This window comes from Nomascus leucogenys, chromosome 22a (assembly GCF_006542625.1).
Source record: "Nomascus leucogenys isolate Asia chromosome 22a, Asia_NLE_v1, whole genome shotgun sequence".
Lineage (NCBI taxonomy): Eukaryota > Metazoa > Chordata > Mammalia > Primates > Hylobatidae > Nomascus > Nomascus leucogenys.
Genome location: NC_044402.1, coordinates 121,653,489 through 121,669,242, shown reverse-complemented (window position 1 = coordinate 121,669,242; position 15,754 = coordinate 121,653,489).

The window sequence follows — 15,754 nt, the reverse complement described above, 5'->3', positions numbered from 1 at the left end:
TTCACAAAGCACACCAGAGCAAAATAGCTGCAGACAAAGCTTTAAGAGCAATGTGTCCCCTCTACACAGCTCCTGATTCTTTAGAATGAAATGGGTCTAATGTTTTAGTGGGGATTACTTGGTTGAAAGTAGGAGAGACTGAGTTTGTCTAACCTAAGCCAAAAGGGAAATTACTGAAAAAAAAAAAAATTGAAGGACTTAACAGGGAAGCCCAAAGAAGAAATTTGGAAGCACAAAAATCAAGGCAGCAAGAACTGCCTGAGAGCCTTGTTAGACTCCCCCTCAGCAGCCTTCGCTCCACTCTGCTCCTCATTCCAGTTCCAGGAAGAACCCACAGAAATACAAAAGATCATTCAAGACTACTATGAACACCTTTATGCATGTAAACTAGAAAACCTAGAAGAGATAGATAAATTCTGGAAAGATGAAATCCTCCTAGCTTAAATCAGGAAGAATTTCTATTGGTCCTTACTGAACCACTGGCCCCTCTACCTCCTTGTCATAGGAAACACAGGGCACTCTATCAACAATCCCCCTGGGCTGCACCCTCATGGTGGAGAGAGATTTACTCAAATCGAAATGAGGTTGCTATGGACAAAAGATGAAGGACTGTTTTAGGTAAGCAAAAATATCAGCTAATCATCTCCATACATTTTATTGCAGATAGTAGCATAGGTACCTCTAGAAGTCACTTAGGATATGTGTTGCAATAACAGGCAACATAATAAAGGAGAAAGTGCTTGAGAACTGGAGGCAGAACCACCTTATTTACCACTTAGCAACTGAGTGGCCAGTCCTTTCTAAGCCTCCATTTTTCTCATGGGTAACATAGGTCTACCACATGAGGTGATTGTGGGGATTGTATTAGATAATACATAAGAAATACTTTGTTCAGTATCTGACATACAGTGGGCATTCTAAATACTAGTAGTTTTACTTACTTTGGTCAGTGGCATTCTTCCCCAGCAATTCTAAACATAATGCTGGAGCTTGTGGTTGCTTTTAGGCAAATATTGTCTCTTTAGAAAGCCTGAACCACTTTATATTAATAGATGTCATCCCCATTTAAAGTCCTTGGTGCCTTCAGTAATGAATATTTTCTTGATCTTTTCCCAACTCTCCTATTTAATTATTGTATCTTTCATTTTATTATTTTATTTTTTACCTTTGCTGTGCATTTTTTTTAATATTTAACCTATTTCGCCAGTACCACTTCTACGCCCCCCACTTTCCCTGCCATGTCCCTGCACTTCCTCTGTGTATCCACATCAGCAAAGAGCACCCTCATCTATCCACTTGCTCACTAGGACTTGTGGTTATCCTACTTATCCTGACATATTTTCCTCACCATCTTGCACTGGAGTCTATCAATAGCCAAGTCCTGTGGATTCTGTCTCCCAAATATTTCTTTTTTAAAAAACTAATTTCAGTATGTATTAAAAATTTCCACAAGATGTCATTTTTTCAAAACAAAGTAATAACTTTTAACAGCAGACCCCAAAAATCAAAGTAAAGCTACTTGACAATATTTTTATATCCATTTTTTCTTTAGGAATACAGAAATTTTAAATACATAAAATTTAACTTTATATTTAATATTACCTCTAATTTCTTTTTTTTTTAAATTTCCATAGGTTATTGGGGAACAGGTGGTGTTTGGTTACAAACACAAAGCTGGTTTTTTGGAAGGATAAATAAAATCAATAGACCATTGCAAGGTTAACCAAGAAAATAGAGAGAAAATCCAAATAAGCTCAATCAGAAATGAAACAGGAGATATCATAACTGACACCACAGAAATACAAAAGATCATTCAAGGCTACTATGAACACTTTTATGCAAATAAACTAGAAAACCTAGAAGAGATAGATAAATTCCTGGAAAGATACAATCTTCCTAGTTTAAATTAGGAAGAATAAGATACCCTGAATAGACCAATAACAAGCAGTGAGTTTGAAATGGTAATTAAAATTTTACCAACAAAAAAAGTCCAGGACCATACGGATTCACAGCAGAATTCTCCCAGACATTTGAAGGAGAATTGGTACCAGTCCTACTGACGCTATTCCACAAGATAGAGAAAGAGAGAACCCTCCCTGAATGATTCTATGAAGTCAGTATCACCCTAATACCAAAACCAGGAAGGGACATAACCGAAAAAGAAAACTACAGACCAATATCCCTGATGAACATAGATGCTAAAATCCTTAACAAAATACTAGCTAACCGAATCCAACAACATATCGAAAAGATAATCCATCATGATCAAGTGGGTTTCATATCAAGGATGCAGGGAGGGTTTAACAGATGCAAGTCAATAAATGTGATACACCACATAAACAATTAAAAATAACAATCACATGATCATCTCTATAGATGCAGAAAAAAACATTCAACAAAATCCAGCATCCCTTATGATTAAAACCCTCAGCAAAATCAGTATACAAGGGACATGCCTCAATAGAATAAAAGCCATTGATGACAAACCCACAGCATAATACTGAATGAGGAAAAACTGAAAGCATTTCCCCTGAGGATTGGAACAAGACAAGATGTCCACTCTCACCACTCCCCTTCAACACAGTACTGGAAGTCCTAGCCAGAGCAATCAGACAAGAGAAAAAAATAAAGGGCATCCAAATCGGTGAAGAGGAAGTCAAACTGTTGCTATTTGCTGATGATATGACTGTTTACCTAGAAAACCCTAAGATTCCCCCAGAAAGCCCCTAGAACTGATAAAAGAATTCAGCACAGTTTCCAGATATAAAATTAATGTACACAAATCAGTAGCTCTTCCGTACACCAACAGCGACCAAGCTGAGAATGGAATCAAGAACTCAACCCCTTTTACAATAGCTGCAAACAAACAAACAAAAACTTAGGAATATACCTAACCAAGGAGGTGAAAGACCTCTCTACAAAGAAAACTACAAAACACTGCTGAAAGAATCATAGATGACACAAACAAATGGAAACCAAATATTTCTTGATCTATCAACTTTTTTCCTCATCTGCCACCAGCATCCCAAACACCATGTCTCTTAAATGGGCTTCTGCAGTAGCTTTTGAATCAATTTCCTTATATCTACTTCGGTTCTCCTCCGATCGTTTTTTTCACATAATAGTCAAAATTACTTTATTAAACTGCAAAACCCTTCTCATTTTTCCCGTTAGGAACCCATCTGGTGGCTTTTCTTTCCTTGTAGGCTCAGGACTAGAACCCATGACATGGCAGCCAGACTCTTATGTGTTCTGGATTCTCCCTGCTCTGTTAGCTTCATTAGCACCATTTCCCGGTGCTCACAATTCTGCAGGCTGGTCTGTTTCCTGGAGATTGCTCCTCATCCTTCCCACATCGGAGGCTTCATGCTTCCAGTTGCTTCTGCCTTGAATGTTCATTCTCCAGCTAAATTTTGCCCACCCTATAGGTCCTAGCTTAGATGTTAGTTTCTTAGGGAACCCCTCCCTAATCCCCCTGTCTGAATTAGATTTTACTGCTAACTACACTCTATACTCCTTCACAGCACTCCTTGGGATTCTTAATATAGAATAATTTGTGTAATTTGTCAGTTTGTTTATTGTTTATCATACCCATCAGGGAGCAGGCTCCTTGGGAGCAGGAACTAGCTGATGCTCAAAAATGTTTAATACATACATGACTGATTATATAAACAAATATTTTCACTAGACATATATAAGGCAGCAGTTGTGAGCATGGGCAAATTAAACCAATATAAATTAGAGTATTTTTTATCTAAAAATTGTTCTCTGCATTCACCAGATGTTTAGCTATAATGATGTTTATTCTTGTTCTTTATACGTATTTATTCATTTATTTACTTATTTATTGAGACAGAGTTTTGCTCTGTCACCCAGGATGGGGTGCAGTGGTGTGATCTTGGCTCATTGCAACCTCCATCTCTTGGGTTTGAGTGATTCTCGTGCCTCAGCCTCCCAAGTAGCTGGGATTACAGGCGCCCACCACCATGCCTGGCTAATTTTTGTGTGTGTGTGTATTTTTAGTAGAGATGGTATTTCATCATATTGGCCAGGCTGCTTGCAAACTCGCTACTTCAGGTGATCTGCCCGCCTCGGCCTCCCAAAGTGCTGGGATTACAGGCATGAGCCACCATGCCTGGCCCTTTTATACCTTTATGTTCATCATTTTCAGATAATACATGGGATTGTTTTCCTTTCTGTGTTTTTTTTATTTATTTGCTCATTTTTATTTTATTGCTTTATATACTTGCTATAGGATCACCACCAAAAATGAGAAATGTTTTTATTTAAAAAATTAGAAAACACTCTTTAGGTTTTTAATATATGCAATTATTTGTATTAATATTATTAGCAGCTAATATTTATTGAGGACTAAATATATAAGTCACCATGCCAAGCACTTCACAGGCATTTATGCTTCCCAATCATCCCAGAAGTAAGGAACTTTTACTATTATTCTCATTTTACAGATGAACAAAAGAGGACTTAGGGAAGTTCAAAAGTTTTTAAAGGTGATGTATCTGTTTTTCAGAACAGGCCCTTGATCTCAGTCTTCTCAAACTTTAGCCCAAGTTTTTAACCACTCTGCTATACTTAAAGTGCAACCTAATATCTACAGCTTATTATGAAGTTAATCTCTCCAATATTTTCCTTTAAAAATATCCCTGGGCATTGTTAGGGCCCATATATAAAGAACATAAAATACTTCCAAATATAAAACACAAGGGTGAGGATAATAGTGGCTACTCTCTGTAGAGGGCTTCAACTGTCCTGTGTACTGTCTGGACTGTTTCACACTCCAGATAATTATGTATTAATTATCTCATTAAAAATGAGATAATTAAATATTATCTCATTAAAAATGAGATAATTAAATATTATTTAATCCTCATAAAAGAAATCTGCTAGGCCTCATTATTCCCCATTAAGGATGTGAGAAAAGGTTTGTCAAAGTTAAATCGTCTGAAGTCCCATGTTATTTAAAGGCATAAACTCAAAGTGGAACCCGTGTACTTCTGATTCCCTGTTTCAAGGGTCAAACTCCCAACTGGTCTGTAACACGCTCCCTCTGCCCGCACTCCTACCATCCACCGCACCCATTCCCACCATTGTCCTGCTGACCCCAGCCGGCCATCATTCCCTCGGACTCCAGATCGGGCCCCAGGACTCATTGGTATTCTCAGGAGCACTGCAGAGTAAATCATAGCACGTAGTCATACAGGGCCAGACATATTTGCCACCTTTAAAACACCTCAGAGGGTTGCTTCCATGGATGTCTTTTTAAGTCACAGGTTTGTCCATGGAATTGGAACAATCATGATTCTCTGAAAATGCCCAGGATTTTAGTCCTTCCTTCTGAGAAATAATTCTTGTTGAAAGATACCCATTTTAATTACACAGTAACATTTTCCACTTAATTGTTGGAAGATTGTAAATTTCTGAATTTTAAAAGCTCAGGTAGTCAAAGGATGTAATTGTCTGTTACCACCATAAACGCAGGCTAACTATTATTTACTCTGTTATGATGCTAAGCCCTGCTGTCTTTCAATCTTAAGATCAAAACACTATACACGTTTTTAATATTCTTTCAGAGCAGTATCATATCTATATGTGGTATGTGTGTATGTATGTTTACACATATATGTGTATGTGTATATGTAGGCATGTATGTATATTTGTATGTTTATATGTATATATAAGTGTATATATATGAAATATATAATATATAAAATATATCTCTTCTTTCTCAAAAGACTTCCATTTATTTATTTACTTATTTTACTTTATCCAAGTTTGTTTGTTTAACGGGTCACAGGTAAAAGTTTTCTTTATAGGCCCGGCACAGTAGCTCACACCTGTAAGCACTTTGGGAGGCCGAGGCAGGTGGATCACCTGAGGTCAGGAGTTCAAGACCAGCTGGGCCACTATGGTGAAACCCTGTCTCTACTAAAAATAAAAAATTAGCCAGGTGTGGTGGCACGCGCCTGTAGTCCCAGCTACTTGGAAGGCTGAGGTAGGAGACTCTCCTGAGCCCAGGAAGTGGATGTTGCAGTGAGCCGAGATCGCTCCACTGTACCCCATCCTGGGAGACAGAGTGAGACTCCATCTCAAAAAAAAAAAAATTCTTTAGGGTTGGCTGTCATTCAGTTCTCATCTGTCTTCGCTACCTATGATGCCAGGTCTCTAAATCCAAAGTTTGTCAGTGACTTCATGGGGGTAGTTTGAGTTGGTGGAGATGTGAGAGAAAGGTGGTGTTGTTACTTAAAAGGAATCATAAAATACGTTCCCCCAAAATTCAACTTAGAATACTCCCCCTCCCTCCCCGCACACCATCATTTCAGGACCCTCCATTTATAGAGCTCAGTTTTTGTTGTAAAAACCATATTAAATGTCCAGTGTGCTTCACTTAATACAAGAGGCTTAGTTTTCTAATGCAGGAAATTCACTACGCTTACACTGTCTGTGACCTACATTATAATAATCACACTATACTTTACCAGTCAGTCTACTTGCTTGCATGGATGACTATATAACATAAATCCTTATTCAACTTTTATTGTGTTTCTTTCTGCAGCTTTGAAACAACTTTAAAAGGACCCTAGATTCTAGTATTTATCCTAGTATTTGGGTTTAAATAACAGAGCAAGTTTATTTTCTCTCTCTAAAAATGCCACCATTTCCTTTCCATCCAGACTGTTCAGAAACAGTCTTTCCCAGTGGGACCCCAACAGGAATCAATTGCTTAGGAACCAGTGTTTCTAAGCAAGTTTTGCAAAACGTTCCCATTCAGCCCAGGCCTTTAGAGATAGCTCTCACCCCTCTGTGCTCTGAGAGCTGCCTCCCCTTGCATAACCCCTAGGGTGCCAGAGCTCCCTGGCTGGCATTTGGTCCATGTCAGATATCAGAGTCCCTTTCAATCTTCTTGAGGAACTGTGAACTCTTTTATTCTACCTACTATACTACCTAGCAACAAACGTCTATACAACTTTCTCATTAGCACTTGGCCAGGTGGCACAGAAACACTGGTGTTCAGATAACCAGACTGAGTTGGGCTGTCTGCCATGAACACTGGGGACTCCTTAGGCTGTGCTGCTGATCTTCCATAGATCAATTAACCCTCCTTATAGAAATCAGGGGAAGAGCAGATGAAGAGGAATATACCCATAGCAGGAGAGGAATTGGAGGCTCCCCCTCCCTAGTGAGGGGAATGAAAACATTAAAAAGTGTAGATACACACCATGGGTTGAAAGTTTCCTAGCCAGGCCTGTGCTAAGAACTTTCATCCATGATCTTGTTTAATCCTCTCAACAAGCACACAAAGAGGTAGTACTATTACTACTATCCCCAGGTAGTCAGGTAGTCATATATGTATGTGTGTGTGTATATATATATATATATATATATATATATATATATATAATTACATAATTCTCACAAAATATGAACTGTATGTCATAATTATCCACAGCTTTACAGGTAGAGAAACTACAGATAAGGAAAATTTAGTAACTTTGCCATGCAGACAGTTCATGCTGACTACATGAAATCCAATTCAAAGCCAAGCAGTCTATTCTGGAGCTCACACTGTGGACCACAGCACTATAGCTCTGGCAAGTGGCTTAAATGGAACAGCTAGATAGTCACAGGCCTTGAGGTGAAACTGAGGACTTCAATCTGTCAGTGGAGTGTTTTCAACTTGCCCTGTGGTCGGCCACTTCTAAGATGGCTCCCAATGATCCGTGACTCCTAATGTTCACATCCTTGTGTAATTTCCCTCCTCTGACCAGACTAGGGATTTCCTTCTGATGAATGGAATATAGCAAGAGTGATGGGATGTCACTTCCAAGATTAGATCGAAAATGACTCTGACTGCCATCTTGTTGCATTTGTTCTGCCTGGTACTTCTTGCCTGCTTTGATGTAACCAACTGTCATGTCATGAACACCCTATGGAGAGGCCCACATGACAAAGAACAGAGGGCAGTGTGCAGCCAGCAGCCAGTGAGGAACAGAGGTGCTTGGCCCCACAACCCAGCAGGGAATTGAATCCTGTCAGCAATTGTGTGAGTGAGCATGGAAGGGGATTCTTCAGACTTTAGTCAGGTCTGGAGATGACAGCAGCCCCATCAACATCTTGATTACAGCCTTGTAAGAGACCCTGAGCCAGAAGCCCCAGTTAACCTGTGCCCAGATTCCTGACCTGAAATTATGAGATAATAAATATTGTTGTTTTAAGCCACTGAATTTTAGGATAATTTGTTATTCAGCAAAAGATAACTAATGTGTGCCTCTTTGGTTTACCTAGAAAAATAACTCATATTAAACTCAAGATTTTATTAAGCAGCCAAAGAATCTGTTGAGAATCACTAAATTCCCACTTTGAAATAAAAACTATGTATCTAATATTTGGTATTACCTGGATATTTACTGTATGCCAAACATATTGTTAAATTATTACTAATTTAAATAATTACAAATACAGTCATCCCTCAGTATCCTTGGGGAATTGGTTCTAGCACCTCCAGCAGATACCAAAATCCAGGATACTCAAGTCCAGCAGTTAGCTTTGCAGAACCCACTGAAATGAAACTTTGCTCTTCATATACGTGGGTTTCATATCCTGTGAGTACTGTGAGTGCTGTATTTTTGACCTGTGTTTGGTTGCAGATGTGACACCCGCCTATATGGAGGGCCAATTGCATTTATTGAAAAAATTCCCTGTATAAGTAGACCCATGCAGTTCAAAACCCATGCTGTTTAAGGGTCAACTGTATTGACATTTAATCTTCATGCCTTTGTGAAGTCAATTTTTAGTTAGAAATGATTATATTCATCAAATTATAAGTATTTAATAATGATTTTTTAATGTCCATTTCCAGTTGTCTGATTAATCAATTGTTTAAGCTCTTCCTATCTCTATTTTTATTTCGATCTTGCCTGGGTTCTCGGTCTCCCTGTATTACCCAAGCTTGCTAAAGGTATTTATGGTGTACACACACTGTTCTGATCTTATGCTTTGAGATTTCTTATATTTTGACCAGGAGCAACATCACATTAAGGAAATGATCAGTCTCTGCTTTGATGAGTGCACATAGTGCTTTAGATACAGAATCTACAGCTTACTTTTTGTAACATCAGCTGCACAAATGATTGCTGCTTCAGGTCATTTATTATTGGGGACTGAGCTTCCTTTTACTGGTTTTATGACCCTTTAAGGTTTTTACTACTTCAATTCTGAATCTTCTATGCTTCTGAATAATGGAGCAACAAGTGTGGGTGGATGCAAACTTTTTCTTCTTAATTAGTAATTAGAATAAAATTGGACACCCTACCCCACATCGCAGTAGTGGGCATAGCATCTTATCATTAACACACAAACCCCACCTGGTTGCATCAGATCGCGTTGTTCCTGCTTAAGTACTTGATGCTCACTATAAACCCAAAGTGAATCAGTCACACTGAGTATGGTAGTTTCATTCATTGCTTGTTAAAGTCTCTAATAGGTGCAGAAAGGTACCTGTGTTGGAGAAGGTGTGCCACCATCAAGATCCTCATATGCTCAGTCTCCTAGGTTCTTCAAGGCAATACAGACTGTGCACTCAGGATTTTCGCACCAAGAGCAGAACTGAATCAGCTACATGGCATTTCTACTATTTGGGAAAAACAGTGTATATTCAACACTGTGATGCTTAATTTTAAGAGTCAACTTGAATAGGCTAAGGGATGCCCAGAATGCTGGTAAAACAATATTTCTTGGTGTGTCTCTGAGGTTATTTCCGGAAGATATTAGCATTTGAATTGGTAAACTGAGTAAAGCAGACAGCCCTCCCCAATGTGGATGTATACCATTCAATCCATTGAGGGCCCAAATGGAATAAAAAGACAGAAGAGTGAATTCACTCTCTCTGCTTGAGCTGAGATATTCATTTTCTCCTGCTCTTGGACATCAGTATTGCCAGCTTTGGGACATCCAGACTCAGACAGGGACTTATACCACCAGCCTTCCAATTCAAAGGCCTTTGGACTCAAACTGAATTACACCATTGGTTTTCTTGGTTCTCCAGCCTGCAGAAGGCAGATCATGAGACTTCTTGACCACCATTACTACTGAGCCAATTCCTTTAACAAATCTCTTTGTATATATTATCAGTTCTGTTTCTCTGTAGAACCCTAACACAAACACATATGCATTTCATTTGCCCAGTGCAATCTAGAGATAAACTTTCAGTCCCTTTACATTGCATAATAAAAAAGGATTTAAAAATTGGTGTTTAGTTTTTTCTCCTTAGATAAACATTTCTAACATAATTGCTGAGCTCCTTAGATTCCATTCCATTTATTTTTTCTGTATGAGTTTTATTGAAGTTCTGTTTAAGTTCAGGCACCAGGCCACTGAAAAGCATAGAGCATTTAGGCATTAACAATTTCTTTAAGGAACGCATGCCAAATAACTATTTGTGTGTTTTAACATTTAAACTCTCTTTCTTCCCCTTAACCCTTGCAATGAAAAACTTGATTTCTGAAAGGATCGATTGAAGATGAGAATTCCTCTTTCTTGGGGTTCTCTGAAAGGCTGTTCTCGAAACCACCTGTGGATGAAGAAACAATGGCTTTGGCATGTCATTGAAAAAGAGAGCCTTGCATTTTTGTACTCTGGGGCTATGTTGAAACCCCAACCAGATTATTACACAAAATGAATGGCTTGATTTTCTAGCAATCAGTTTGGATTACTAAAAAAAAGTACATACCTATATATACATACAAAATACATGGTTCTTGCATGGCAAGCAAATTGTAAAATGACTACTCTTTGGGAATGTGTGAACCACTTTAGTTTCCTCCAGGTTTGGGGAAAGAGGTATAAGGGAAGAGGAAGAATGAAGGAAGACTCAAATGTTGTAACCACCCAATGGGTTCACCTTGCCCTCTGCCTAGACAGGGCCGATTTTGTCAAGACAGGGGAATTGTAATGGAGAAAGAGTAATTCATGCAGAGCTGGCTGTGTGGGAGAACGGAGTCTTTTTATTCCTCAAATCAGTCTCTCTGAGCATTCACGGATAGGAGTTTTTAGGGATAACTTGGTGGATGTGAGGCAGCCAGTGAGTCAGGAGTGCTGATGGTCGTGTCGGAGATGAAATCATAGGGAGTTGAAGCTATCTTACGCTGAGTTAGTTCCTAGGTGGGGTCCACAAGATCAGATGAGCCAGTTTATCCATCTGGGTGGTGCCAGCTGATCCATCAAGTGTAGGGTCTGCAAAATATCCCAAGCACTGATCTTAGGCTTTACAATAGTCAGGTTATCCCCAGGAGTAATTTGAGAAGGGTCAGAATCTTGTAGTCTCCAGCTATATGACTTCTAAACCATACTTTCTAATCTTGTGGCTAATTTGTTAGTCTTACAAAGGCAGTCTAGTCCCCAGGCAAGAAGCCAAGAAGCGGGTTTGTATTGGGAAGGCCTGTTATCATCTTTGTTTTTAACTATACACTAAGTTCCTCCCAAAGTCAGTTCAGCCCACACCCAAGAATGAACAAGGACAGCTTGGAGGTTAAAAGTAAGATGGAGTTGGTTAGGTCAGATCTTTTTCAGTGTCTCAGTTAGAATTTTGCGATGGAGGTTTCAGTGTTGGCATGTGATGGGTGGAGCCATTCACAGAGACAGGAAATCCACGTGTCAGTTTTCAGTGAAAAAATAGTGGGTTTCTCTGTGGATGTGTTGAATTGGAGGTGCCTGACAGACCTCTGGTTGGAAATGTCTAGCTGGCAGTTAAATATATTTGTCTGGAGTTCAGGAAAATGGTCAGGATTTGGAGTTTGTAGGAAATGGAGGGATTTGAAGTAATGAGAATGTAAATGTTTATAGATTGATTTGTTGCTATTTTTAGAAAAGGACACTTAAAGCTACAAAAGCCATATGACAAAAAATGCTTTTGGTATCAATATCTGTTAAAGAGTTTCGTGTCCATAAGCTCAACTGTATGTGACTTAATCCTTTAAAAATATTTATTTGGCTCTTACAAAAAGAGTCATCTTACTACCATGAGATTATTTAGCCACCAGGGAGAAGCTTACTCAGTTTCTAGGTGTAGATAATTAACCCTTTACATTGAATACATGTTCATCCCAATAGTCACGATTCTATACTTCTACTGAAACAGCTATAAGTTAAAATCTGGAATTGTTCTATTTATTTATAAGCTTTTTTTAAAAAAAAAATACACAGCAGGCATAAAATACATTGCTTTAAAGCATTTGCTTAGCTCACAACAGCACCTTTTAAAAATAATTTTTAAGGACATCTGTAATAGTTATCTATTGCTGTAATAATGTCACAGAACAAAAAGCCATAAAACATTAGTGGCAAACAGCCATTAATTTGTGCTCACGTGTCTGGGGACAGTGGAATTTTTACTAGGTGGCTGTGCTGATCTTGTGAGCTTACATGTCTGGATGTCACCCGACTGTCACCTGGGACAGCTGGGGTTGCTCTGCTCTATATGCCTCTTATCCTTTGGCAAGCTAGCCCTAGCATATTTTCATGGTAGTATCAGAGGCACAAGGGAGAAAGCTTGAATTTAAGCCCATTTCCAGCCTCTGCTTTCATCCTGTCTGTGAATGTTCCATTAGCCAGAGCAAGTCGTGTGGTTAAACCCAGTGAAAAAAGGTGGCATCCCATCCACAGTGAGAAGATAGTGCAAAGTTGCATGGCACAAGGTGTGGGTACAGGGGAGAGAAATTGGGCTCACATTGCTGTCTGCCATGACAGAATGGCTCCTGCTGTCTACTATGACAGAAAGGCTCCCGTACACAAGAGTGGGTCCCGGAAGCCACAAGTCAACCATGTTTTTCCTACAGTCTACTCTTAGCTAATCGGGTCAGGGCAATCAGTATCCAAAGTTAAGGATCTAAGAATGTAGAGATGCAAAACAGTCTCTCCATTTGAAATCAGAATTCATATTACAGTTCCCTTATAAGCTCAGGCTTTTTCTGTAGTTGAAGAAATATTTATACCGTATTGTCCTTAATAAACCATACAAAGAGAACCCTTTTCATAAATAACTAAGCATATTCACCTATTTGCTCAATATTTTCCATCGATCATCTTTATTGTGCATGCACTAAAAATATTAAAACATGACCTCTGCTCTCAATATGTCTAGAAAAAAATGAGAAACACGTCACATATAATACAAGGTGATATGTGACTATAATCAGATTCAATCTAAATTCTACAGGATTTTGTTAGACTAAAGAAAAGAAATAAATAACGTTTTTCATCCTGTGTCAGTTGCTCTATGTTTTCTATCTCTTGCATATCAACAAATATATAAAGTATGTCTTTTTATACCTATTTGATAACTAAGGAAATGAGGCCTACAGTCTCTATGAAACTTGCTTAAAATTTACTTATTTACTGAAGACCTAAGCTAAGATTTGAAACTGAATCTTGCTAACCTCAGAACCCAGGCATTTTTTTATTAAACTTAACTGCCTCTTTATGCTAGGAATCCTTTCCCCATTGTTTAACATTATAGTGATTCATTATGAAATATTGATAAGAGATTAGCTTTTTAATAGAAAGAAAAGAAAAAAGCTATTTGGTAATACATCAATTTTATATTGTTAAATTTTTAAATGGAAACAACATTTTCACCCAATTCTCACTACGTGAAATAATTTAATCTTTTTATTTCATTACACAGAATTCTATTTCAATTGCCAGTACGTATTCAACATTTTTAGTAGCATAAATGGGATATTTGTTACATCTTTAATATTTTGCTGATGAAATGAAAGTCTTCCAAGCATCTATAATAAATTCTATGGTCTCTACCCTGTGAGACCAATTAATTGGTACAACATAAACATTTAAGGAATGAAGCACCATTGGCAAACATGAACTCTTTCACAAAAAGCTTCCAAATGACTTAGAAATAGGCATCATGAATTTAGTCAGGCAAGACATATGTTTAAATAATGTGAATATTACTTGTCCAGTAAATGTATAAAGAAGAAACTTGCTTAAATGTATAATTTAGTATATTAATTATTAAACATGGTCATTAACTCATTAATATAGTTATTAAAAATTAACATATGATATCTATTGAAACTTTTGAACATTTAATCCTAAGGCAAAATAGTAAACAATCATATTAGATACTTTTGCTCTAAAATAATAAATGTTTTCAAATCGAGTGTAAAATACATAATGTATTTTAAACCAACATGTTTTAATACACTTTAGCAAGTAGTTAAGCTTCCAAACTTTCAAATTTGTCAAAATTTATGATTTTCCAAATCTGGACAGAAAAATTACAATGAATATCCTTGCTGGCTTTTTAGACCTGATGCATAGATAAAGTATAGATGCTAGACTTCCCCTTTATTAGCCTTATAGATATATTTTTCTTAAGACATTTATAAAAAAAAAAAAAGGCTCTGTAATACTCCATTCTCAAACTGCTACAAATAAATACATAAGACTGGGTAATTTATTTAAAAAAAGACTTAATTGGCTCCAAGTTCAGCAGGCTGTACAGGAAGCATGGCTGGGGAGGCCTCAAGAAACTTACAATCATGCCCGAAGGAGAATGGTAAGCAGGCACGTTTTACATGGTGGGAGCAGGAAGAAGAGAGAGAGGAGAGGGGAGGTGCCACACATCTTTAAACATCCAGATTTGTAAAAACAGTACTGTATTAGTCAGGATTCTCTAAAGGGACAGAATAGGATAAAAGAGTATATGAAGGGAAGTTTATTAGAATTGACTCACATGATCCCCAGGTGAAGTCCCACAATAGGCTATCTGCAAGCTGAGGAGCCAGAAAGCCAGTCCGAGTCTCAAAACCTCAGAAGTGTGGAAGCTGATAGTTCAGCCTTCAGTCTGTGGCCAAAGGCCTGAGAGCCCTTGGCAAACCACTGGCATTAAGTCCAGTCCAAAATCTGAAGAACATGGAGTCTGATGTTCGAGGGCAGGAAGCATCCAGTATGGGAGAAAGATGGAGGCAAGAAGACTTACCTAGTCTAGTCCTTCCACATTCTTCTGTCTGCTTTTATTCTAGCAGCACTGCAGCTGATTAGATTGTGCCCATCCAGATTGAAGGTGGGTCTGTCTTTCTGAGTCCACTGATTTAATGTTAATCTTCTTTGGCAACATCCTCACAGACACACCCAGCATCCTTCAGTCCGAACAAGTTGACACTCAATCATCGCAAGCACCAAAGGGGGAAATCCCCCGCCATGATCCAAGTACCTTCCGCCAGGCTCCACGTCCAACATTGGGGATTACAATTTGACATGAGATTTGGGTGGGGACACAAATCAAAATCATATTAGGCTCTTAAATCTGTATCGCTACAGACATGGTGAAATATCTTAAAGATGCCAAATCTTAGTTGCCCATAACAAAATAATATGCTTTAAGACTGGCATATTTGTATAATATACCTCCTGGGGGCAGGAAGAGTAAAATTATCAGAGAAATTTATGTCAGAAAACTGTTTTGAAATTTTGCTCTTCTACTTTAATTCTGGCTCTATATTCAAATTATGTGAGACATTTTTTAGACACATCAATTACCAGTGCCTCAGCCCAAGATGCTGAATTAATTGGTAGGGCTTGGACTGCTTTGTCAAAGTACTTCTAGGAGGTGATTCTAGGTTCACAGCTAGTTTGAGAAACAGAACACTAAAAAGGGGTCAAGTTGCTGAGTCTACATCCTCACCTAAAAAGTGAGGTTACATTGATTATTGCCTAA